The sequence below is a fragment of the Hyla sarda genome, chromosome 12 (genome assembly GCF_029499605.1).
Source record: "Hyla sarda isolate aHylSar1 chromosome 12, aHylSar1.hap1, whole genome shotgun sequence".
Taxonomy (NCBI): domain Eukaryota; kingdom Metazoa; phylum Chordata; class Amphibia; order Anura; family Hylidae; genus Hyla; species Hyla sarda.
Window position 1 is genome coordinate 55,156,809 of NC_079200.1, and position 27,436 is coordinate 55,184,244.

At 42.4% G+C, this 27,436-nt stretch overlaps 1 protein-coding gene across 4 annotated transcripts in view; it reads left to right on the forward strand.

The window, feature by feature from the left end:
* Nucleotides 1-1,275: 1,275 nt before the first annotated feature.
* Nucleotides 1,276-27,436, forward strand: part of ZNF831 (zinc finger protein 831) — a 142,632-nt gene continuing 116,471 nt past the window's right edge. Inside the window, exon 1 of one of the 4 annotated variants that reach the window (XM_056549064.1) lies at nt 1,276-1,339. The gene's annotated coding sequence lies outside the window, so the exon portion shown is untranslated. Of the gene's footprint in view, nt 1,340-26,519; nt 26,655-27,035; nt 27,055-27,436 lie in introns of those variants that run through there. The other 3 variants (XM_056549067.1, XM_056549063.1, XM_056549065.1) reach the window with 3 other exon arrangements.

The following is a 27,436-nucleotide window of genomic DNA, read 5'->3' on the forward strand; positions in this document are numbered from 1 at the left end:
CCGGGTAAGTGACGCCGGGAGACGGGTAAGGGACACTTAGCAGAGTGGTGTGTGTCCTGATCCCCGTGATCGGGACTCACACACTGCGCTGCTAAGTATTCTCATAGCGAAACGCTGCTATCAGCTAGTCAGATTTGACTAGCTGATAGCAGCGATCGCTGGGGGGGGGGGGGGATGAAATCCCCCCGTGGTCGCATGGTAAGATGGCTGGCTATCCGTGATAGCCACCATCTAACCGGGCGCTGCGGGATGCCGCGAGTAGCGTCAAAAATGTTCATGACGTACCTGGTACGTCATGGGTCGGGAACACCTTGGGTCGGGAAGGGGTTAAAGGAGTACTCCGGTACAAAACTTTATTTTTCTTTTTAAATCAACTGGTGCCAGAAAGTTAAACAGATTTATAAATTACTTCTATTAAAAAATCTTAATCCTTCCAGTACTTATTAGCTGCTGAATACTACAGAGGAAATTATTTTCTTTTTGGAACACAGAGCTCTCTGCTGACATCACAAGCACAGTGCTCTCTGCTGACATCTCTGTCCGTTTTAAGAACTGTTGAGAGTAGGAGAAAATCCCCATAGCAAACATATGCTGCTCTGGACAGTTCCTAAAATGGACAGAGATGTCAGCAGAGAGCACTGTGCTCGTGATGTCAGCAGAGAGCATCATGCAGCAGACGACAAATCTGCAGCAACTTCATGATGCCATCATGTCCGTATGCCAAAAAGAATGAAGGCAAATGGGGGTCCTTTACTAGCAAGGTGTGCCTAATAAAAGGACCAGTGAGTGCAGACACACTACTACTGCCATTTTCCCAGAGGGACTGCAATGCTAACCCAGCTCCTTACCCCTTTTACTCTGTGATGCTTATAGCTACGGCACTACAGCACTACATCATTCTCAGAATCAGTGGAGGTCCCAGTCTCCCACCAATCAGAAAGGGATAACATTTCCTACAGATTGTGTGACTTACTGATGATGCCTCATGGACAGACACCATACATTGCTGCCGATCTGGCCTGATGGCAACAAAGGGATCATATAGACCATGTTCTATTTCAACACTTTACATTTGTGTTATAAATCTGTAAACTTACAAGACCCTATAATTGTCACTTTAACATTCTTTGGTTGTCTTGTAGTCATGGTTACCGAAATGTAGACATTCGAGTAGAAAAGAAAAAAAAACGGTTTCCGTGACAACTGATGAAAGCATAACTGCATGAAAGCAAAAAAAAATAAATATATATATATATAAAACATAATAATGCTAGAGCTGTATCTTTTTAGAGAGAAAAGAGAAGAGACTTTTCATCACACGCCTCGTGTCGGATCACGGGTGAGTCGTGTATTTGTCTGTCTTAATGTGTCCATTGTAAGTCTGTGCCATGGCCGGATACATACTTGTGGTGCAGCATATAAGGTCATGTGCCCTTGGCTGATTCCATGCTTTTTTTTATAGAGACATTTTATTACTATTTACCTTGTTCTTCTATGACTAAGAATGGGCAATCTGTGTTAAATCATGACTGATAAAGACAGTAGTACAGCACATGCATTAAAGTAAATGCATGTCATAGCAATGTATGGACTAACTGGTTCTAAAGGGCCCAGATCATGTCACCCGGGACAAAGGACTTTTTGAGTCATTTCCAATGCATTTACAGACATGGGGTGTTCTGTGACAGCCTGTAATGTATTAGCAGATTACAGACTTCCCTAAAACAGGGAGGAAGCTAGGCACGTCAAAGATCCCATACAACTGTTGCTAACCTGTATTTCCATTATTAGATCTTTCTGCGCATACTTATGGTCAGCACCGTCTAGGAACAACCCCTGTTTAAAATCCTTGCCTTTTTCTTCCTAGTAGGTATTTTAATTTCTAATTATGGCACCTTAGTTGTGCCACATGGAGATCTCTATTAGCCCCTAAATTATCTGTCATTCTGAAACAGAAGTATTGCATTGTGTTAAGAAAGTGATAATTAAATTGCATAGTCAAGTCCTCTAATGTAACTTAAAAAATAAATTAAAAAAAGGTCAATAAAGTGTCCTGAAAGAAAAATCCCAAGCATCTTACATAGTTAGTACAGTTAAAAAAGACACATGTACATCAAGCTCAACCAAGGAGATGAAGGAAAGGAGTATGGTGAATGAAGATGAGGTGAACTTTGTTCTGTCACAACCAAAACCATAGAACTATCACCGTATTTATACCTCATGGTGGTAAAATCTACAAGTTGTCTAGCAAGAAAGTCAACAGCTCTAACTACAAGATAAAATATTATGTTTATCATGCTGAAGTAGTAAACCTATAAATACTCAGTATTGCCATAATCATTTCAAACAATTGTTTAAAGTTATCACGTTATTTGTACTGCATGGTAAACGGTCTATATTTAACCTCTTAAGAACGTAGGGCGTACCTTTACGCCCTGAGTCTGCACCCTTTCTATAATGCGGTGCCACGGCATCATAGCGGGTCGTGCCCGGCCTCTAACAATGGCCGGGACCCGTGGTTAATAGCCAGGCCCGTGGCTAAAGGACAGGCAAACCAAGCAATTGCTTGGGGCCCCGAGCTGGCCCGGGGCCAGTCGGTGCTTGTTGTGCTTCCTATAAGGCTGCACCTTTTATATATATATATATATATATATATATGTTGGATTGTATGGTACAGTGGTGTTTTTTGCAAATGTTTAATTGTTGAAAATGTTCAAATTTCATGCACATTAAATGCAACAGCAGAATTTGCACTGTAAACCTCCTTTTATTTATATAAAGTGTGGGTGAACTTAAACTGTATGGCTATGCTGTGGTTCCTGTAGGCTTTGCATGCGTGAGGTGGGGAGGGGGTGGAGGGGGGGCCTCCATGTCTATTTTGCTTGGGGCCCCCAAATTCCTTCAAACGGCCCTGCTAATAGCGTGCGGCACTCATCGTGGTGCCGCGCGCTATTTAAGGAAATCTGTCATCAGAATCACACGCACTAAACCTGTTACACAGGCTTGTAGTGCGGGTGATCCTGATTAAAACCTGGTTAAAAATGGTTCAGCGCTTCTTAAGATATCTTTATTTTTAGTTTTCTGTTATTCCCTGGCTTGGGACTCAGTGGGAGGTGTTATCATCTGGGACTCGGCCACACGTCATTCTAGCTGGGCGGAGCTGCCGCCCGGCTCATGAATATTCATGAAGTTATCCATACAAATATATCTATATATAACCTGCTTGTTCCTTCAGTTTGTGAATAAAAACACCCTCCGTCCCTCCCTTAAAAATATAGATATCTTAAGAACCGCTGAACCATTTTAAACCAGGTAAGGAGCGTTTTAATCAGGATCACCCGCACTACAAGCCTGTGTAACAGGTTTAGTGCGGTTGATTCTGACTACAGATTTCCTTTAACCATTTAGACGTGGCATTTAATGTTGATCTCCACGTCTAAAGTAAAAGTAAACTACTCCCGGCTAGCTCAGTAGGCTGTTCGGGACCGCCGTGGAGAACAGCTGGAGGACACAAGGAAGGTCCCTACCTTCCTCCTGTGTGTTCCATTGCCGAATGACTGCTCCTTGCCTGAGATCCAGGCATGAGCAGTCAAGCGGCAGAATCATTGATCAATGTTATCCTGTGGGGGCTATAACGTTGCAAAAAAAAGTGCAAAAAAAAAAAGTTATTAAAGATCATTTAACCCCTTTTCCCATAAAATTTTTTATAAAATGTGTATATAAAAATAAACATATGTAGTATTGCCATGTGCGGAAGTATCCAAATTATAAAAATATATAATTAATTAAACCGCACAGTCAATGGCGTACACGCAAAAAAATTCCAAAGTCCAAAATAGCGTATTTTTGGTCACCTTTTTATATCATGAAAAAATGAATAAAAAGCGATCAAAAAGTCCGATCAATACAAAAATGGTACCGCTAAAAACTTCAGATCACGGCGCAAAAAGTGAGCCCTCATACAGCCCCGTAGGCAGAAAAATAAAAAAGTTATAGGGGTCAGAAGATGACAATTTTAAATGTATAAATTTTCGTGCAAAGAGAAGGATTCATTTTTACCGAAAAATGCACTGCGTAGAAACTGAAGCCCCCAAAAGTTACTAAATGGCGTTTTTTCTTCAATTTTGTTGCACAATGATTTTTTTCAGATTTTGCCGTAGATTGTTGGGTAAAATGACTGATGTCATTACAAAGTAAAATTGGTGGGGCAAAAAATAAGCCATCAAATGGATTTTTAGGTGCAAAATTGAAAGAATTATGATTTTTTTAACCTCTTAAGGACACAGGGCGTACCTGTACACCCTGCGCCCGGTCCCGGTATTTAAAACGGGGTCACGCCGTGACCCTGCATCGTACCGTGTCGGTCCCGGTGGCTTATGATAGCCGGGACCCTGGGCTAATAGCGTGCGGCACCGATCATTGTGCCGCGCGCTATGAACCCTTCAGTCTAAAACGAAAGTAAAAGCTTCCCGGCAGCTCAGTCGGGCTGATCGGGAGTATTGAGATAAAATCGTGATGTCGCGATCAGCTAGGACGCAAGCGGAGGTCCCCTTACCTTGCTCCATCGCGTCCAATCGGCATTTGATTGCTCCAAGCCTGAGCTACAGACTTGAGCAGTCAAGCCCCTATTACGCTGATCCATGCAAAGCTATGGCTTTGCAGGGATTAGGGTAAAAGATCAGTGTGTGCAGTGTTATAGCCCCCTATGGGAGCTATAACACTGCAAAAAAAAAAAGTTTAAAAAAAAAAGTTAATAAAGGTCATTTAACTCCTTCCCTAATAAAAGTTTGAATCACCCCCCTTTTCCCATAAAAAAAAAACTGTGTAAATAAAAAAAATAAACATATGTGGTATCGCCACGTGCGGAAATGTCAGAACTATAAAAATATATAATTAATTTAACCGCATGGTCAATGGCGTGCGCGCAAAAAATTGTCCAAAATAGCGTATCTTTGGTCACTTTTTATATCATGAAAAAATTTATAAAAAGCGATCAAAAAGTCTCATCAATACAAAAATGGTACAGATAAAAACTTCAGAACACGGCGCAAAAAATGAGCCCTCATACCGGCCCGTATGCGGAAAAATAGAGGTCAGAAGGAGAATTTTTAACGTATAAATTTTCCTGCATGTAGTTATGATTTTTTTCAGAAGTCCGACAAAATCAAACCTATATAAGTAGGGTATTATTTTAACCGTATGGACCTACAGAATAAAGATAAGGTGTAATTTTTATCGAAAAATGCACTGCACAGAAACAGAAGCCCCAAAAGTTACAAAATGAAATTTTTTCTTCAATTTGGAAGAAAGTGGATTTTTTGGTAAAATGACTAATGTCACTGCAAAGTAGACTTGGTGGCGCAAAAAAATAAGCCATCATATGGAATTTTATGTGCAAAATTGAAAGCGTTATGATTTTTAGAAGGTGATGAGGAAAAAATGAAAATGCAAAAACGGAAAAACGCTGAGTCCTTAAAGGGGTATTCCAGGAAAAAACTTTTTATATATATATCAACTGGCTCCAGAAAGTTAAACAGATTTGTAAATTACTTCTATTAAAAAATCTTAATCCTTTCAGTACTTATGAGCTTCTGAAGTTAAGGTTGTTCTTTTCTGTCTAAGTCCACTCTGATGACACCTGTCTCGGGAAACGCCCAGTTTAGAAGAGGCTTGCTATGGGGGTTTGCTTCTAAACTGGGCATTTCCCAAGACAGGTGTTATCAGAGTGGACTTAGACAGAAAAGAACAACCTTAATTTCAGAAGCTCATAAGTACTGAAAGGATTAAGATTTTTCAATAGAAGTAATTAACAAATCTGTTTAACTTTCTGGAGCCAGTTGAGATATATATATATATATATATATATATATATATATATATATATATATATATATATATATATAAAGTTTTTTCCTGGAATACCCCCTTTAGGTAGGAAAAAACGAAAGTGTAAAGATGGAAAAACCCTGAGTCCTTAAGGGTTTAAAATGGTTTCCACCCCCCCCCCCCCCCATTGCAGAAAAAGTTTAGAAAAGTTATTAAAGTTTTGTATCTCGAAATGGTGCAATCCAAAATAAAGTCCAATGGGTATGTCAATGAAAAAAAAACTAACCTGAAATAGGCTGGTAACTTAGGGGTTATATAAAATACTCACAAGTAGGGAAAGGCTTATTTTGGCATCCCCAGATCTACTATCTAGAGAGTAAAGAGCACACCATTTTTTTTTAATTCAAAACACACATAGAAATATGGATTTAGGGTACATTCACACATACAGGATTTGCTGCATATTTTTGCTGCATATTTTCTGCAACTGATTTTGCTACACAATGAAGTTATTGGGTAGAAAAATCAGTTGCACAAAATATGCAGCAGATCCTGTATGTGTGAACATACCCTTAGGGTCTATTCACACGTACAGTTATCCTTCGCAGATTTGATGTGCAGGATTTGAAGCTGTATTAAGTCTTTTAGTATACATTGAAATCTGACAGATAAAATCCAGCGCATCAAATATGCAAAATGGGATAAGCCACAGATCATATTTCTGACATATAACCAGCTGACAGTGACCCCATAGACTAATAGATAGTTTATCACAAGACCAATGGGTTCAAATTAACATTTATGGGAAGACAAATGCCACTAAATAAGGAAAAAAAAAGCCACAACATACTCCCATTTTGAAAAACTGTCACTGTGCCAAAAAAGCCACAAAATAAAATGCCCTGTTTGTATGACATTTTATATTTACCTTTTGACTCGCAGTTGACATCTGGCTGCATCATTGGTGCCAAAAAAAAAGCCATGTAGCGAATATGATATTTTTCATTTTAATTTTCTTTTTTTTAATTGAAAACCAGTGTGTCTGATATGAGCCAAATTCTTCTATTTTTCGGAGGTACAGCTGAATTTTAGTAATGCAGTTGAAAGAGGAGTCCAGAGGTTCTAGGCAACACAGCAGCTAGAAATAGTAGGGACAATACAAGACAAGGGGCCTCTGGTATCTCAGCTCAGCACTGCAGACACTCCTTTCCACCTCTCCATCTAAATTTCTGTCCAATTTACAATGTGTCATGACTATACAGCAGCCAGAGGAAACCATAGCAGAACAGAGGGATATGGGCTTCCTAAGGGAGAAAGATGTACATCTGCCCTTCTCCTCTGGACACACAGACAAAAATACATCTCAGCAAGTTCTGTCTGGTTTTTAAGCAATGATGCAAAACTTATAATACATTTGATCTATCGACCCCACCCCTTCAAGCTAGGCAGCACTGCGAGAGGTGAGATACTCGTAGTAGAAACACCCCTGTGTGCATGATGAGGTCAAGCACTTGAGTTGGTCCTCTGTAGTTTTTCAATAGATCCTAAAGTACAAATACTGATCCTTTTGATTAGGTAATCCATCATGGTGTACAAAAGAAGCAGATAAAGCAAATTAAGCTCAACTGCATCTGCATATTACAATATTTTGTATACATATTTACATACAAGCAGGAGAATGCAGCAGCACACAGATACAGATAAAACATGAAATGCTATATTGCTAAAATGAAAAATTTAAGTGCTTCGCTAACCATTTGGCCAATTAGTTTGGACCATCCCACCACAATAAGGTGACCTCATTGGGACGGACCCTACACTGTTAATGTGCCTCTGTGCAGTCAGTTACCAGGCTTGTAAAATCTGAGATATCCAGCACCTTATAAGATGGGTGGGGTGCAGGAACCAATATGGAGGTAGCCACTCCCCCCATATGTATAACACAAAAAAGGATATGTTGGCCAGCACTTACTGATACCAAACTATTGCATGGACCCGACATACAGGTGCATTCTGCTAGGCTAAATATACACAAGCAGGAGAATACAGCAGCACACTGCCAGCACAAAGATACAGATAAAACATGAAATGCTATATTGCTACAATGAAAAATGAAAAATTGAGGTGCTTTGCTCACCATTTTGCCAAATAGTTTGGACCATCCCACCACGATAAGGTGACCTCATTGGGACGGACCCAACACTATGACTGTGCCTCTATGCAGTCAGTTACCAGGCTTGTATGGGTATATATAGCCAAATGTTAAGACATATTCTCACATTGTGTTGAATTGCGATTTGTCCATATCTGAAGTCCAGATACACAGGGGACCAATAAACACACGAAACAAAGCTATAGAAGATTTAACACCGTATTCTATGGAAGAATATACACAAATGAGAAGGGTCACTTCAGTGGATGACGGACAGAACAGAAATGTTGCTGACCTTGTATTTCATTCTAGTATATGATATACGTGGTCATGAGTATCTAAGTGAATACAAGGCTAGATATAGTGCTGGAGTCAGAAAGTCAATGCATTTTCTTGCTTTCTTTATGAAATAAAAAGAAGAAATCTGAACAGATGGTGGACATCTGTGTGCATCAAATTCAGCTCAGCTGCATCTTTGTATTACAATAAAAGTAGATCTATGTATAACGAAGTTCTATTCTATTTTCTGACATTTTGTTTGATCACTACCTGTCCATATCTGAAGTCTAAAGCATGGGGAAACAATAAACATGAAACTTCACAGATATTTCTTAACTGACAGGAATTGTTTGTGATCTTCTTCAAGGATGAAGGAATGTTATGAAGAACGCAGTGTTCTAGGGGAGAGGGTATCCGTTGCTATATGAGGAGGGTCATCTCAATGGATGGGGGCACAGGAGAAGAATTCATTGTTTAGTATGTGGTTATGGATATTTAAGCTAATAAAAGGCTGTATAGGTTAGCTCAGTGGGCTTGGAAGGTCCCTACCTGCCTCCTCGCTGTCTGATCGCCGAATGACTGCTCAGTGCCTGAGATCCAGGCATGAGCAGTCAAGCGGCAGAATCATCGATCACTGGTTTCCTATGAGAAACCAGTGATCAATGTAAAAGATCAGTGTGTGCAATGTTTTAGGTCCCTATGGGAGCTATAACGCTACAAAAAAAAAAAGTGAATAAAGATCATTTAACCCCTTCCCTATTAAAAGTTTGAATCACCCCCCTTTTCCCATTTAAAAAAAAACACAGTGTAAATAAAAATAAACATATATGGTATTGCCGCGTGCGGAAATGTCCGAATTATAAAAATATATCGTTAATTAAACCGCATCGTCAATGGCGTATGCGCAAAAAAATTCCAAAGTCCAAAATAGTCTGATCAATAAGTCCTATCAATGCAAAAATGGTACAGTTAAAAACTTCAGATCACGGCGCAAAAAATGAGACCTCATACCACCCAATATGCGGAAAAATAAAAAAGTTATAGGGGTCAGAAGATGACAATTTTAACCTCTTAAGGACCAATGACGTTGTGGAACGTCATGGCACCCTGGGCCTTAAGGACCAATGAGGTTCCACAACGTCATGGCGTTTTCCGGTCCCTGCCGCGCCCCGGGCAGGGATCGGAAGCGGATGCCTGCTTAAATCCATCAGCAGGCATCCAGGGCAAACGCCGAGGGGGGCCATGTAGGCCCCCCATGTTGGCGATCGCCGCAAATCGCAAGGGAAATCGCCCTAGCGATCTGCGGCGATACCGGGCTGATCGGGTCTCTGGGACCCGACCGCCCGGTAATTTTGCATGATCCCGGCTGTCACAGACAGCCAGGACCATGCTAACTTATAGGAGCGAGGTGGCAAGCCTGCCACCTCCTCCTATACCCTGCGATCCGTAGGTTAGTTAACCGACCAATCGCAGGGGGGGGGGGGGGGCGGTTACTTCCTCCCGCCCTGCCCGGCCCCTTGAAGTCCGGAGAGGACGGGAGGAAGACCGGAGGACGCAGCGGGGTACGGGGAAGTGCTGGGGCCTGGCCCCGGTACTTACCTCGTCCCTGAAGACCCGGATCCCGGCAATGAAGACGGCGGCGGCAGCAACAGGTGAGTGGATCTTCAGCCGCGGTCGGGCCCTTTACAGCAATGCACGTCGCCGTAAAGCGACATGCATTGCTGCATTGCTGGGGTATTTCTAAGATGAAGACCCTTCAAATCCACTTCAAACCTGAACTGGTCCCTGAAAAATTGTGATTTTGGAAATTTTGTGAAAAATTGGAAAATTGCTGCTGAACTTTGAAGCCCTCTGGTGTCTTCCAAAAGTAAAAACTTGTCAATTTTATGATGCAAACAAAAAGGACATATTGTATATGTGAATAAAACAAAAATAATTATTTGGAATATCCATTTTCATTACAACCAGAGAGCTTCAAAGTTAGAAAAATGCAAAATTTTCAATTTTTTCATCAAATTTTGGAATTTTTCACTAAGAAACGATGCAAGCATCAACAAAATTTTACCAATAACATAAAGTAGAATATGTCACGAAAAAACAATCTTGGAATCAGAATGATAGGTAAAAGCATTCCAGAGTTATTAATGCTTAAAGTGACAGTGGTCAGATGTTCAAAAAACGCTCTGGTCCTAAGGTGTAAAATGGCCTGGTCCTTAAGGGGTTAAACGTATAAATTTTCCAGCATGAAGTTATGATTTTTTCCAGAAGTACGACAAAATCAAACCTATATAAGTAGGGTATCATTTTAATCGTATGAACCTACAGAATAAAGATAAGGTGTCATTTTTACCAAAAAATGTACTACGTAGAAACGGAAGACCCCAAAACTTACAAAACTGCGTTTTTTTTTTTTCAATTTTGTCTCACAATGATTTTTTTCCAGTTTCACCGTAGATGTTTGGGCAAAATGACTGACATCATTACAAAGTAGAATTTGTAGCGCAAAAAATAAGCAATCATATGGATTTTTAGGTGCAAAATTGAAAGAGTTAGGATTTTTTAAAGGCAAGGAGCAAAAAACGAAAATGCAAAAACGGAAAAAACCCCGGTCCTTAAGGGGTTAAGGAACCTGTACATAGGGCAGATAGAAGATGTAATAAAGATTTTTCGGAAGCATTTGATTTTATTATAAAATTATTAAAGTTGTACAAGTTCTCAATAACATCATTCATGCAATTATTGACAAATGCACTCAGAAATGTTGGATTGCGGCATGCTGTTATGTTTTAGGCAGTTATGTTTTAGGTAAATGATGACAGGTGGAGTCTGATTAGACACTGGGTCTTGCTAAAAGAGGGCAAAAAAGTGTTAACCCTGCTGTCCTATTTAAAAAAATAAAAATAAATAAAATAAAAAAAGCTCTTAGAGGCTACTTGGGTTGTTAACCTCTTGGTGAGAGATTGTTGACAGCTAGACATGTTTTTATGATGCACTTAAAGAGTACCTGTCAATAATAAAACTTTAATATAGTGTTCCTTGTGTAATTAGCAGACACTTTCCCATTCACTTGCTTTTAAAATTATCAACATAAATATATTTAAAATGTAATATAAAAAATAGCTCTGTTGTGTCCCCTGCCTCAATTAAAGGAGTACTCTGGTGCGGAGTATTCCTGCTCCGTCCTGCACGGGCTGCAAAAAAAATGAAAATAAACCATTACTCACCTTCCTGTGTTCCTGCAGAGCGCCACTACAGCTGATCGGCCCTCCGGTCAATCTTCTTCATACTTCCTTGTGAACGAAGCGTCACATGGCGCTCAGCCTATCGCCGGCCGCCGCAATGTTCTGCCTCGGCCCATAATAGGCTGAGCGCCATGTGACGCTTCGTTCACACGGAAGTATGAAGAAGATGGACCGGAGGACCGATCAGCTGTAGTGGCACTCTGCAGGAACCCAGAAAGGTGAGTGATGGTTTATTTTCATTTTTTTGCAGCCCGGGCAGGACGGAGCAGGAGTACTCTATACCAGAGTACTCCTTTAATACAGTGAGTTTGATCTCCTCCTGGCCTGGCAGGAGGCGAAACTCAGGAAGTGTTTCTCTGCACAGAGCTTGATTGACAGCTGCACAGAAAGTGAAAGCTCCTCAGATTCTCACAGAAAGCTGCACAGACTGAAAGCTGCAGGAGATCCTCACTGATAGCAACACAGACTGAAACATGCACAGAGCCTGAGGTCTTCTATTCATCACAGCACTGCAACCATGGGAGGATGGAAGTGGTCCCCCAGTGATGTCATGCCTGCTGGGGAAACGCTCACTTTCTCCTGCTGGGAAATTGCATTGCATTGCATTTTGAGCAAGAAGGAAGGTATGATACACAGCTTTTTTTAAGCTCTGAATTTTTAGTTTAAAAAGTTAGTCTAGAACAGTTTATTTGGTGACAGGTACTTTTTAAATGGGTACTCGCCCCTAGACATGTTATCCCCTATCAAAAGAATATGGGTGACATGTCTGATTGCTGGGGTCCAGCTGTTCATGTCTATGGGAGGGGACATTACGGCTGTGTACTAGCCGTCATGCCCCCTCCCATAGACATGAATGGAGTGGGCGTGACATGACGTTCATCAACGCCACACCACCGGCCCGAAGATTGCGGGGGTTCTAGCAGCCGGGCCCCCTGTCATCAGACATGTTATCCCCTATCCTTTGGATAGGGGATAGCATGTCTAGGAACGGAGTACCCGTTTACAGACATTTTGTCCGGTTGACAGACTTTGAGAGGGGGCGCACCATTGGACTGAGAGAAGCAGGATGTTTGTTTCATTGAATTGCCTGCCATCTAGACCATTCTGACCAAGCTGTGAGAAGTTGGGAGAAATGGTTACAAGAGGGTACACACAGCAAAATGGCTCCAGATGGTTTAGACAGATCACTAGTAGGAAATATCATTTGATTTCCTAAGGACTACAAGCAGCTACTACAGTTTCCTTGTCCAACATCAAGACACACCTAACTCATGTCTAGGTGCATAGCAGAAGAAAATTTGGTGTCATGGCACCCATTATGTATGCTGCCATTGACAGTGGTGTCATAAATAAAAAATACCATGCCATATGGAACCTGTATGCCTTCATGCCCAACTGTATGTCATCTTGTACATAGGTTAGAGTCAGCCCAACAATGTACTAGAGCCTTCTTTCACTTGTACAGTTTTTGCCAATAAACATATGCTTTTGCATTAGTATTGTAATTACTTTCATATAGCATCATTGCACTAACACATATAAAGTTTCATTCAACAGCTACTTCTTGGTGCGTTGATATAGTCAACCCGTAATCTTTTGTGTTAAATGGAGTCAGCCTATATTCTCCCAAGCAGATGGTTAGGCATTTTTATTAGTACTGTAATATGTAGCCTTTTTTTCTAAATATGCTTTATGATGCAAGTTTTAGACCTGCTGTGCTTGATGAAAATTAATGTTTAAAATATATGGATCCCCCTCATCACTAAATTACCAGTTACTGCAGAAACACATAGAGAAAACCATGTACAAGCAGCAGAAAAGCACAGAACATAATCTTGTAAATCAATTTTAGATATACCACTTTTCCCTACATGCAGAATGAGTCAGATCTAAGTGGTGAAATTTTGTTACCGTACTTATGCTAAACTGACCCTTTAATAAACTACAGGTTAAGGCATTGTCTGGGTAGCAGTTATTGCTATGCCGTGCATGTTAAAAAACAAACAAATAAAAACAGCAGCTAAAAAAAAAATTTATGTCAAAAATGGGAAAAGAGGGGTAATTTGAAATTTAGTGTAATACTACAGTATTAACTTGATCCATTTAATCTATGACAGGCTGTAGGATCGGAATACTGATGGCTGCCGTGGAAGCCTAGTACAAGCCTCAGGCTGCCATGACAACAGATCGGCTCAAAATCCCCTATACCACCAATGGCACACACGAATACTGTTTAAATGTAGCTTTCAGTTTTGACAACAGTTAAATATTTCACAATGTAAATCGTTCAGTGCAGGTTATTAGTGGTAGCTCTCAGCTGCTAAAAGCACCAGCAGTCACCAGGAATGAAGTGGGCTTGGCTCCCAAGCCTGCTCCATGCACCCCCATGACAAAAACCCACATCATGGGTCCTTAAAGAAGAAGTATTGTGCAGAAAAACATATATCCTCTCCAAAGGATAGGGATTAAGTTGAAGGTCGCAGGGGGTCCAACCGCTGGGACCCCCGCAATCTCCTGCACTGGACCCCAGCTCTCCCCAGGAACTGATCATGTCGAACCTCGCACGAATGGTTGCCAACAAGCCCCCTCCATGTATCCCTATGGGAGAGCCAGAGATAGCTAAACAGCTCTCCCATAGCGATACATGGAGGGCAGGTGTTGGCTGCCACTTCATGTAAGGGACGCCACACCCCATTTCTGGGGAGAGCCAAGGTCCCATGCAGGAGATCCTAGGGGGGGGGGGGGTCCTGACGTTCAGTCCCCAATGATTTAAATCTTATCCCCTATCCTTTAGATAGAGGATACAGTCACTACTTTCAGAATCATTCCAGGTTTGATACCAAATCTGCATACTTTGAAGTATTACATTACTGTCATTAAAAACAACTTTTGACATGTCGATCATGTCGACCAAAATCGCGGTAAAAATGACACATTAAAAATCACCATAATACTATGATGTGGGGAAAATAAAATCTTAAATTCAATTGTAAACACAGCCTGAGGTGAGGTGTATAACTACCACATATATCTCAAATCCCATAGTGATGGCAGGTGGAGTGGGTAGGGCTGGGGAGGGATCTGAGAGCTAGTAGGAGGGGATCTGGTAGGTGATTACTTAATTCTGTAGTTCACAGAAAGTCAGAGCCAAAGACTGACATCCTGTTTTGACCTTTCACCATCAATGACATGTAATATACATGGGCCATTTATATGGATACACCTTAATAAAATGGGAATGGTTGGTGATATTAACTTCCTGTTTGTGGCACATTAGTATATGTGAGGGGGGAAACTTTTCAACATGGGTGGTGACCATGGCGGCCATTTTGAAGTCGCCCATTTTGAATCCAACTTTTGTTTTTTCAATAGGAAGAGGGTCATGTGACACATCAAACTTATTGGGAATTTCACAAGAAAAACAATGATATGCTTGGTTTTAACGTAACTTATTCTTTCATGAGTTATTTACAAGTTTCTGACCACTTATAAAATGTGTTCAATGTGCTGCCCATTGTGTTGGATTGTCAATGCAACCCTCTTCTCCCACTCTTCACACACTGATAGCAACACCACAGGAGGAATGCTAGCACAGGCTTCCAGTATCCATAGTTTCAGGTGCTGCACATCTCGTATCTTCACAGCATAGACATTTGCCTTCAGATGACCCCAAAGATAAGTGTAAGGGGGTCAGATCGGGAGACCTCGGGGGCTATTCAACTGGCCCACGACGACCAATCCACTTTCCAGGAAACGGTTCATCTAGGAATGCTCGGACCTGGCACGTTCCCTGAGTTTTTCCAGCAAGATGGTGCACCACCACATTATGGGTGTCAGGTCCGAGCATTCCTCCTTCTGGTCCTGCCTGCAGTCCTGCTAGCAGATTGTCTCCTGCAGCAGCCTGGCAGAGACAAAAGTCATGAAATGCAGGTGGGACCTTAGCTCAGCATATTATATAGAGTTAAATATTTCAGCTCCCTTTCCCTTTAAGCAAAAACAAGAACAAAATGTGTCTGGCACTTATTCTAGGAATTACAGACGCGCCACAAGTGATCTCAGCAGCCTGGGATGGGAGTCGGCTATCTTCAGCTGGAGGTGCAGAACTATCATAGAATGTAGTACACACGAGTAGGTAAGTAGGAGATAAAAAAAAACATACAGTTGCACTCACCACTCTGATCTTTTACTTCTTCATTCGGGTAGTTTCAGGTACAAACATAACTAATGCAGGTGCGCGTCCAGGGGACGGAACCGTTTTGCGTGGGATACACTCTTCGTCAAGCCAATGCTCGTTGGCTTGACAAAGCGTGTATCCCACACGAAACGGTTCCATCCCCTGGAAGTGCCCCTGCATCAGTTATGACTGTACCTGAAACTACCCGAATAATAAGTAAAAGTTTAGAGTGGTGAGTGCAACTGTCTACTTTTTTATCTCCTACTTTCCTTTCCCTTTGAGCGGAGCTAGACAGTAGAGCTGGGTTTCCCAACCAGGGTGCCTCCAGCTGTTGCAAACCTACAATTTCCAGCTAGTGGGGTAACAATAAATATGGGGGGCCCCCTGCCAGACCTACCGAGGAGGCCCCTAAGCTCCCCCCCCACAAGGTATGCCCCAGGCCAATGTCCCCCACCCATACCAAATTGATCCACCCTTACTGATATGCACCACCCACAGGCATTTTCTATGGATTTATGAAGAGCATTTGTAAGTAATACTTACATTTGTTTTTTTAAATGTCACTGTAGTTTACAATATATAGCGTAGATAAAATAAAACCATTATCTGTTTTACAACCTAAGTAAATAAATAAATGAGGACTGCCACACACTGCACCCTCTGAATATAATAGTGCCACACTGCACCCTCTGTATATAATACAGCCAGACACTGCCCCCTCTGAATATAATACTACCACACACTGTGGTCTCAGAATATAATACTACTATACACTGTGCACATTAAATATACCGTATATACTCGAGTATAAGACAAGTTTTTCAGCACGATTTTTCGTGCTGAAAACCAGTGAACTCTCCGCCTGTCAATCCCTTCATCAGTGGTCTTCAACCTGCGGACCTCCAGATGTTGCAAAACTACAACTCCCGGTATGCCCGAACAGCCATTGGCTGTCTGGGCATGCTGGGAGTTGTAGTTTTGAAACATCTGGAGGTCTGCAGGTTGTAGACCACTGATGAAGGGATTGACAGCCGGTGATGATGAAGGAGGGGGATGATGACGGGGGTCTGGATGATGACAGGGGGATGATGATGGGGGTGATGATGACAGGGGGATGATGATGGGGGGGAAAATGACCAGGTGATGATGACAGGGGGATGATGACGGGGGTGATGATGACAATGTGATGATGATGGGGGTGAAAATGACCAGGTGATGATGACAGGGGGGATGATGATGGGGTGATGATGACAAAGTGATGATGACGGGGGTGATGATGACAGGGTGATGATGATGGGGGTGATGATGACGGGGGTGATGATGACAAAGTGATGATGACAGGGTGATGATGACGGGGGTGTTAATGACGGAGGTCTGGATGATGACAGGGGGGATGATGACAAGGGGGATGATGACAGGGTGATGATGAGGGGGGTGATGATAACAGGGTAATGATGACGGGGGTGTTAATGACGGGGGTCTGGATGATGACGGGGGTCTGGATGATGACAGGGGGGGATAATAACATGGGGGAATGATGTATTTCCCACCCTAGGCTTATAGTCGAGATAATAACTTTTCCTGGGTTTTTGGGGTGAAATTAGGGGCCTCGGCTTATATTCGGGTCGGCTTATGCTCGAGTATAGAATAGAACTAACACACACTGGCGCTCTGTCTTCATGTAGCAGGGGTTCAGTAAGCCCCTCTGAGCTACTGCAGATTTTTACTTTCCCTTTAGACTCCGTGATTGGCATTGATCATGGCGGTCCGGGCATGCTGGGAGCTGTAGTTTCGAAACATCTGGAGGTCTGCAGGTTGAAGACCACTGATGAAGGGATTGACAGGCAGTGATGATGAAGGAGGGGGATGATGACGGGGGTCTGGATGATGACAGGGGGATGATGACGGAGGTGATGATGAAAGGGGGATGATGACGGGGGTGAAAATGACCAGGTGATGATGACAGGGGGATGATGACGGGGGTGATGATGACAATGTGATGATGACGGGGGTGAAAATGACCAGGTGATGATGACAGGGGGGATGATGATGGGGTGATGATGACAAAGTGATGATGACAAAGTGATGATGACGGGGGCGATGATGACGGGGGTGATGATGACAAAGTGATGATGACAGGGTGATGATGACAGGGTGATGATGACGGGGGTGTTAATGACGGGGGTCTGGATGTTGACAGGGGGGATGATGACGAGGGGGATGATGACAGGGTGATGATGACGGGGGTGATGATGACAGGGTAATGATGACGGGGGTGTTAATGACGGGGGTCTGGATGATGACAGGGGGGATAATGACATGGGGGAATTATGTATTTCCCACCCTAGGCTTATAGTCGAGTCAATAACTTTTCCTGGGTTTTTGGGGTGAAATTAGGTGCCTCGGCTTATATTGGGGTCGGCTTATACTCGAGTATAGAATAGAACTAACGCACACTGGTGCTCTGTCTTCATGTCGCAGGGGTTCAGTAAGCCCCTCTGAGCTACTGCAGATTTTTACTTTCCCTTTAGACTCCGTGATTGGCATTGATCATGGCTTCTAAGGGGTTAAATGATCCCACCGCTGTAGGCAGTGAGTGTCTGGCAAAAACTAAAAGAAAAATAGCCAGCACAACTACCTAATACACGGGTGCACGCTGCTGTGGCAAGTATGCAAAAAAGAAGGTTGCAGCAACACTCTTGCCTCTGACTGGGTGACATGCTGGATCCACTATCAATCTATTGATAGTGGATCCAGCATATCACCCAGTCAGAGGCCATATGCCCAGCAGACGTGAGTGGAATAAGTGTTAGGGTCCCATCCGAAATGAGGCCACCTCCGCGTGGTGGATGGGGGACACGTTTGATCAAAAAGTGCGCTAAGAGCCTCCATTTTTTGACCAAGAGTACTGCTGCAACCTTTTTTTTTGTATAGTGAGTGTCTGGCTACAGATAGTAGCTGACACTTACTGCTTTGAAACGAATGCAGCTCCTGCGTTCGCTTCAAAGCCACTTAAGGTGTCTGAGCGTACAGGTATGCCCTGCATTCTTAAAGGAGATCTGTAGTGCTCTGAACTTATCCCCTATCTGAAGGATAGGGGAAAAGTTATAGATCGTGGGGGGTCCGAGCGCTGGGGCCCCCCGCAATCTCCTGTATGGGGCCGTGGCAATGTACAGGAAAGGGGGCCTCTCTCCCCACGTGACACGGCTGCTGGCACGCCCCCTCCATGTATCTCTATGGGATTCATGGAGGGCATGCCAGCTGCCGCGTCATGTGGGGATGGAACACCCCTTTCCTGTACATTGCCGCGGCCCCATACAGGAGATCGTGGGGACACCAGTCCTCGGACCCCCCATGATCTATTGGATAGAGAACTACAGATCAGAGCACTACAGATCTCCTTTAAGTACCAGGAAAGGAGGGCGTACCTGTATATCCTATGTCCTTAAGAGGTTAGCACACATACATTAATCCCTTCCATATTAAAATAAATTCCATATACAAATTATGTAAACATAATAAAAATAAACATATTTGGCATGTCTGATCTATTAAAATATAACATTATTTATCCTGTACAGTGAATGTTAAGAAATACCAAGCCCCAAAATTGCTTTTTTTATCACATCATACCCAGAAAAAATGAATTAAAAAGCTATCAAAAAGTCCAATCAATGCTACAATGGTACAAATAAAAACTACAGACCACAGTGCAAAAAAAAAAAAAAAAAAATAGCTCTCATAGAGCCCGGTAGCCAAAAAAAGTAAAATAAAAGTTATAGGTGTCAGAAAATGACAATTAAAAATATAAATTCTAAAAAAGTTTAGAGTTCTTGTTTTAAATTACTAAAACGTGAGGCGAACTATACAAATTAGGTATTGTTTAAATGGCGCCAACCTCATGTATTCAGATTACATGTTAGTTTGACCGCACGGTGAAAAAGAAAAAAAAACACATTTCCAAAATTGCTTTTTCCCCCTCAATTTCACCTCCCAAATGTTTTCGTTTTGAAGCATATTTTATAAATAAATCAATGAAGACGTTACTAAGTACAATTGGTCTCGCAAAACAATAAGTCCTTATATGGGTATGTACCGTATATACTCGAGTATAAGCCGACCCGAAAATAAGCCGAGGCCCCTAAATTCACCCGAAAAACCCAGGAAAAGTTATTGACTCGACTATAAGCCTAGGGTGGGAAATACATCATCCCCCCCCATGTCATTATCCAGACCCCCGTCATTAACACCCCTTCATCATCACCGCCTGTCAATTCCTTTTCAGTGGTCTTCAACCTGCGGACCTCCAGATGTTTCAAAGCTACAACTCCCAGCATGCTGGGAGTTGTAGTTTTGCAACATCTGGAGGTCCGCAGGTTGAAGACCACTGATAAGGGATTGACAGGTGGAGATGGACGGCCGGGACCATCCCCTCACAGCTAAAGCCAAAAATGTTTTTTTTGTTCACTCAAGTATAAGCCGAGGGGGGCGTTTTCAGCACGAAAAATCGTGCTGAAAAGCTAGGCTTATACTCGAGTATATACGGTAGATAAAAAAAAGTCTGAGTTATGGTAATTAGAGGGCGAGGGAGTTAATAGTTTGGACATTTCTGCACACGGCGATACCACTTGTTTATATTTTTGTTTACATTATTTTATTTGAAAAATGGGAAAAGGGAGGTGATTCAAACTTTTATTTGGGAAGGGGCTTATTCACATTTATTAACATTTTAAAATATATTTTATTCACTATTTTTAGCCCCAATAGACCATTACATGTGATGTTTTGATTGTAAGCACTGAACAATGCTGCTCCATATCACAGTACTGATATTGGTGGTGCTCTGCTTCTTCAGTTTCTGTGGTGCAGCTTCCTCAAATAAAACTACAACTCCCAGCATATTGCTCTATATTGTAGTATAGGTAATGGTGCAACTTGCTGGGAGTTATGGGGGAGATTTATCAATAATGGCCTTGGCTAGATCATTTTTGTGGTTTGTCTAGATGCGTTTTTTTTGGCGGTGCTGCTCCAAATTTATCATATTGTTGCAGTGACCATGAGAAATTTCAGGCAGATCTGCACCGAGATAATTTTTTACCCCGCTTTCAGATCATGCCTATCCTGCTTCTAAGCGGAAAAAAAGCTAATTTCCAGCTTCCATAAAAAAAAGTGCATTTTATTTCAATCCTTTAAAAAAGCGTGCAAAAAATATAAAGGTGACCCCAAAAAATCCAAGGGAAACGCTACCGCGTTTCGGTTTATTAATAAACCTAAGTCATAGCGATATTCATATTTGGGAACCTGTTCCTCTCTTTATACCTGTAGTAAATGTGGTTTAGGAAAATACAAGATCCACCCACCTGGAGGGTGGGGGCAGGAATTAATCAGATGTGTGTGAGAATTCACACCTGTGCAATAGATCAGGTAAGAGAGAAGGAACAAAATAGAAAGAATATTCAAAAAAATATATATGAATATACATCACAGAAGTATCAATATTTTAACTTGTAATTAGAAAATGTACATAAGGTCATTTTTGTAGTTGAGTCCTCGGGGGAATCAGGTATCCAGGCCGAGGATCCAGAACGCCTCCCGTCTGAATACCAGCTTCCCCCAGTCACCACCTCTGTTAGGAGGTTTAACCCTCTCTATCTCTTGTATACTTAGACTGAACAAATCGCCTCCATGTCTTAAAAAAAAATGTTTAGTAAGTCCTGACATGGAGCGTTGAGTCCTGTTCAGATTATGCGGCATATGATGATGTTCCGAAATTCTTGTTTTGAGTTTGCGAGAAGCACATCCTATGTATTGTAAATTGCAAGTACGGCAAACAGCTGAATAAATGACTTGTGAAGTATGGCAATTTATGAATGATTTCATCTTGTATGTTGTGCTGTTGGATATGGATTTAAATTCAGAAGTATTCATATATTTGCATATATTGCAATGAATGTGGTTGCATTGGTAATTACCCTTACGGTCCAGTTTTTTTTTGTGGTCTTTTTATTTGAAAGGAAAAATCACTAGGAGATAGTTGATTGTATAAGGATTTCCCTTTATGTAGGACAATTCTGATACCATCTTTTATTATATTTGAGAGTTTCTCATCATAGTGTTATACAGGTAAATGGTGAAGGATGATTTCTCTTATTTTATTGAAATGTATACTGTAAGGAGTGCTGAAAGTAGGTAAGTCGTGTTTAGTTTTTTTTTCTTCCATTTTTCTATTTTATAGATAATAACCTTCAGGTTTGGCGTTTACAATATTTTTTGCTCTATCAATGTCACTTTAATAGGATTTTATGAGGTCACCTTTATATTTTTTGCACGCTTTTTTAAAGGATTGAAATAAAATTTACTCTTTTTTATGGAAGCTGGAAATTAGCTTTTTTCTCCTATCTGCTCAACTGGGATCCGGCTCAGTAATCAACCGTGCTTCCACTGAACTTTGTCCTGTATCTGTATCTACTACTGGACGGGTGAGCTGACTCCATTTCTCTTTATTCATATACATATCCTGCTTCTAATGCTAGGATTCCACTTTTTTTTTTCAAGCATTTTTTCAAAAAAACGGCAGAGAAAACGCCAGTGCAATTTCCTGCATCTAACGTTTTTTCTGGCATTTTTGCATTTGAGTGGAAATGGCATTTTTGGGTACAAAAAACAAACAAACAAAAAAAAAGGGATGGGAAAAAATGTATTTAACTAAGTTTTTATAACAACATTTTAATACATTTTTAATAAAGTGTGTGTGTGTTTCACTTTTTTTTCTCTCTATTTTTTTATTTTTTTTAGGAATTCTACTACTCCCAGCATGGGACAGACTGTTCCATGATGGGAGTAGTAGTACCTGTGCTAATTGGCTAATCGCCCCATTATCATTATAAAAAAAGATACATTTCTTTAAATACAATTTTTTCCATCAATACCGTATCTTTTTTATTATTATTTTTTTAATGGTACCCTATGAGATTTTATTAAAAAAGGTATCTCCATCACTTTTTTGGATCGCTAAAGTCTCTGTCTCCCTCTCTTTCACTTTGGCTGATGTTTTTTGATTTTTGGCAAACAGATAGGAGTAGTTATTTTTTTTTAGACCTGGTCAGGAGGTGGTCTAGATTTGTGTTTTTTTTTTTTTTTTTGCACCATTTGCGGGTTATTTTGCGCAAAAATTTAAAACACGCAGATAATAAATACATTACCACTGCATCCGTCACTTCAAAAACTGGTCTAGCAAGACCAAAAGGTCAAAAGGAAGGAATTTAGAACTTTAGAAAAGCGCAATTAGCACGAAAGTAAAGAAAATTCACAGATTTAGACCAAAAAAAAAAAGGAATAGAACACAATGATAAATAACCCCCATAGTTTTGAGCTTGCTGCAGAGCCATAGGCCGTGTCAAGGAATGCTGGGAGTTGTAGTTACTAACTACAACACCCAGCATGCCCTGATACAGCCTATGGTTATGCTGGTGACCCAAAACTACAACTCATGCTGCACTAACCTGTAATTTAAACATTTACAGCAGGTCTGGCTGCCACTTCCATTTATAAAGTCAGGCTTCTATCCAGTGGGGCCTCCACACTGACAGCATCCTTCCTTGTAGGGCTTCATTCACACTACGTTTGCAGCCTACGGCTGCCGAATCCGACTGGGAGATTTCAAAACCAGGAGCTCCTGTATCCCAGCCAAACCGGCGCCAAAACCCGTTCACTTTAATGAGCCGGCAGGAGTCAGACAGTGACTCTGGTCGGCTCATTTTTGCCCCGTGTCCAGTTTTGTGACCGGACCTTAAACCATAGCATACCACCACGGTTTTAGGTCCAGTCACAAAACTGGATATGGGGCAAAAATGAGTCGACCGGAGTCACTATCTGTGTCCGGTCAGCTTATTAAAGTGAATGAGAAGCTGTGTGGGTCCAGCTGGGATACGGGAACGCCCAGTTTTGACATTTCCCAGCCGTAGGCTGAAAGCGTAGTGTGAATGCAGCCTTACAGACGTACCTGTTCACGGCACGCACGGCTGTTACCAGCATACCCTGCGCTCTTAGGGTAGATTCACACGTAACGGATCAACCCATGACCTGACCCATATTGTGCCTCCTGCTATTGCCGAACCCACCGCCCCACCCCCTTCCCTGCTCGACCTGCCTCCTGGCTGATCGCAGCAGCAATCTGCCGCTCCGAGTATCTACACTGGGGGTCTGCGGGTCGCCGAATGCACCCTGCGTACACTGCGCATGCACAGGGGCGTTCAGCAACAGCAGAAGGCACAATATGGGTCAGGTCACCAACGGATCCGTTGCAAATGACCCTATCCTCAAAGGGTCCCGGATAGATGCCAGCAAGGGGAGGTGCTGTTGTTGGTGCTGGCGGTACCGGCAGGTGTTGCCCTTGAGTGTTGCACCTAAAAAAATAGGCTGTTGGCAGTGGCGAGCTCCCCTAGCAATGCCACTGCTGAGGGACCCCTATCTAGATGGGGCCCCCTTGCATTGCAGGGGCCTCCACTTCGCCATTCCATACACACATTATACATAAATACACACATATTAACACCCTCCCCCCGTCCTTGGCCTCCACCTCCCAGGGGTGGACTGACAACTCATGGGGCCCCGGAGCAATAGAGAATCATGGGGCCCACCATGCACCCACCCATGTGTAAGCCACGCCCATATAGATACCCCGCCGACATATAATAAATACAAAATTATTTTGTAAAATTGAAAAGAAACAACACAATTTGCTGTTTTGTTTTTTTTTGGGGGGGGGGGGGGGTATCAGGTATGTAATGGTTAGGGGCTGCAGTGCCAGTCACCTAGCCAGCCCCGCAGTCCCAGACAGAGTGAAGTGAGGGCCGCAGGTGTACATAGTGTACAGCTTAGCAGGCATCGGCGCGCAAGACATGATGCTGCCAGGTGGACCCCCCTTGCAACGCCACTGCTGGGGGCCCCTACCTAGTTGGCCTCCACTACACCACTGATCCCAGCTTGCCTGGACAGCCAAAGGTATGCTGAAAGTTATATTTTTGAAACAGCTGGAGGCACCCTGGTTTGGAAAAACTGCTATAGAGTCGTAATGCCTTCAGAGCATAGTGCTAAATATTGTGCTAAAATTGCGCTGGATTTTTTGCAGCTGCTGGGAAAAGCTGACACACTGTAGAGTTCAAAGCTGAAGGGTGTGTGTGCGGTCTCAGCCAATCATAGCCTATCTCACACTTACGGTGTCCATTTTAGGACATCGTCAGACGTAACTCCGTCCTCCGTCAGGTGAAAGGGTGTCCCGCCTCCTCCCTCGGGCCAATCTCCGTCAGGCGTCAGCCGCAACTCCCTCCTCCCTCCTTTGTCATCCTAAAGTCTCTCATCCAAATCTCCGTCATCCCTGAGACAAAAAACTTTCCTGCCGTGTAGCAAAGCCGAGTCAGTGTTGGCTGTCTGCTCTACGGGTTCTGCTGTACATGCTATTGAGTGTCGGCTCTGCTATACAGGCTCTGTAGAACATGTAGTGTCTGTAGTACACGTGCAAGTTTCACAGTTTCGACTCTGCTATACAATGCTGTGCAGCGTCGTCTCTGCTATGCGGCAGGAAGTTGCGGCTGCGGTATGATGGCGTTTTGGATGACGGAGTTTCGGATGAGGGAGGATGGAGTTGTGGCTGAAGGAGCACGGCGATTGTTGTGAGGGAGGACGCCGTTTCACATGACGGAGGACGGAGTTGGGGCTGACGACTGCCGGCGATTGGTCCGAGGAAGGAGGTGGGATGCCGTTTCACCTGAGAAAGGATGGAGTTGCAGCTGACGACTGACAGCGATTGGTCTGAGGGAGGAGGCGGGACGCCGTTTCACCTGACGGAGGACGGAGCTATGTCTGAAGACTGACGATGTCCTAAAATGGACACCGTACACACTGAACTGCTCTAGGCTTTGTGCTCAGAGCAGCATAGCAGAGTAAGGGAGGAAGTTCTCACTAGCAGGGCTGGGTAACTCCCCTTCCCAGTCTGTGGAGCTGACTGAGACTGAGCAGAATATACAGCACAATATCAAGGTAGAAAACGGGGGGAAAAAAAACAAAACATGAAAATAAAGGCAGAGGAAGGGGACGTTGTGTAGTTCTTTCCAGTCTGACAAAAGTCCCCTGCTGCCACCTCTGTCCATGTCAGGAGCTGTACAGAGTAGGAGAGGTTTACTATGGGGAATTGCTTCTACTCTGGACAGTTCGTAACATGGATAGATGTGGCAGCAGGGGACTTTTGTCAGAGCAAAGAGCACTGTGGTCAGACTGGAATTAACTACACAACTTCCTCTGGAGCATACAGCACCTGATAAGTACTGGAAGGATTAAGATTTTTATATAGAAGTAATTTACAAATCTGTTTAACTCTCTGGCACCAGTTGATTTGAAAACAATTAGGCATTGTCATTTTCTGTGGATCAGACTTGTGATCACATGACCACGTTATAGTAAAAAAAATACATAAATGCAGCTGCACTTGAATAAAACAAATGGTGCTGGGTTACTAGTGATGGTGAGTGTGCACTATATAGGCAAAAAAAAAATAAAAAAATAAAAATAAAACTATAGGAGTGTTCCTTTAATTCTGTGGCCCCTATTTACTGAATGCACCCATACATCTGTGGCTCCAGTTTCCTCAACTTGCAGCTCTGGTTAGTCCTATGTTTTGCTCCTGGATCTTGTCATCTCAAAGCAGATAAGTCATTTTTGGATCGTGTCTAGAAGAGGTTAAAACACAGTTGTGTCATTTTATACGCCCACACAGAGCTGCAGTGGCACAGACATTATAAGCAGGAAAACCATATTACGGTCATTAAAGCTCTACCCACGCTATGCCATCCAGGTCCTTAACACACAGGCTTAAAGTACTGAGAAGATGGAGGTCTACAGAGGGACGAACCTTCCCAAACTGAGCCCACAGTGTGCAAACCGTACAGCATATCTGTACGCCGGCCATGAAGTCAACCTGCTCAAAGTAAATTCTTAGTTGTACAGTCTGTGATATGCATTGGTGCTTTGTGTCTTGCAAAAATGTTCACAGCATGCATTATGTGTATGTAAGTGTGGTTGGAGCTGCCATGTCATGAAGAAAGTATAGATTCTAAAAGGTGCTTGGAGTATTCTACCTGCAACAAATAAAGCTTTGTTGATGTAGGATACAGTATATGAAAAAAGGGATTTTTCCAACATACTTGATCTATGTTTGTTAGTCATTTCATGACATAGCAAGAAAGAGATCTGTTAACTATAGGAAGCAATGCAACTGTGTGACTCTATCTATCACTCTACAGAGGCTGATTTTCATTCTCAGAAAAGTTTCTATGCATTGACAGCAAGCGGAGATCCTGAAAAATAGTGAGAAATCGATACACAAAGTACGTTACAAGATTGCACTGCTTTTTTTTTTTATCATACGATGAGTTATCTTTCTTTATTGAAACTGGATTACCGCTTTAAGAAAAAGGGTCTATAGATGTATATGTGTTCCATGCTGTATAGAAGATATATGTATCCCAGCTAGTAGCTAAAGGATCATGGGTCCTGGTGCAGAAGTTACTGTTGGTTCCCCTTGGGCAGCTTCTCTTTATCGCCACAGACTGCATTGCTGAGTTATTGAGTGACATAGTTAGGGACGTGGGCAATGTTCCCTATAAGCTGGGCAATACAGAACAGCATAAAAGATAACTATGAATTTACATTATCAGCTATAAGGCAGACAAATATATAGGGCCACGTAGCATCCAGGCCATTAGTACT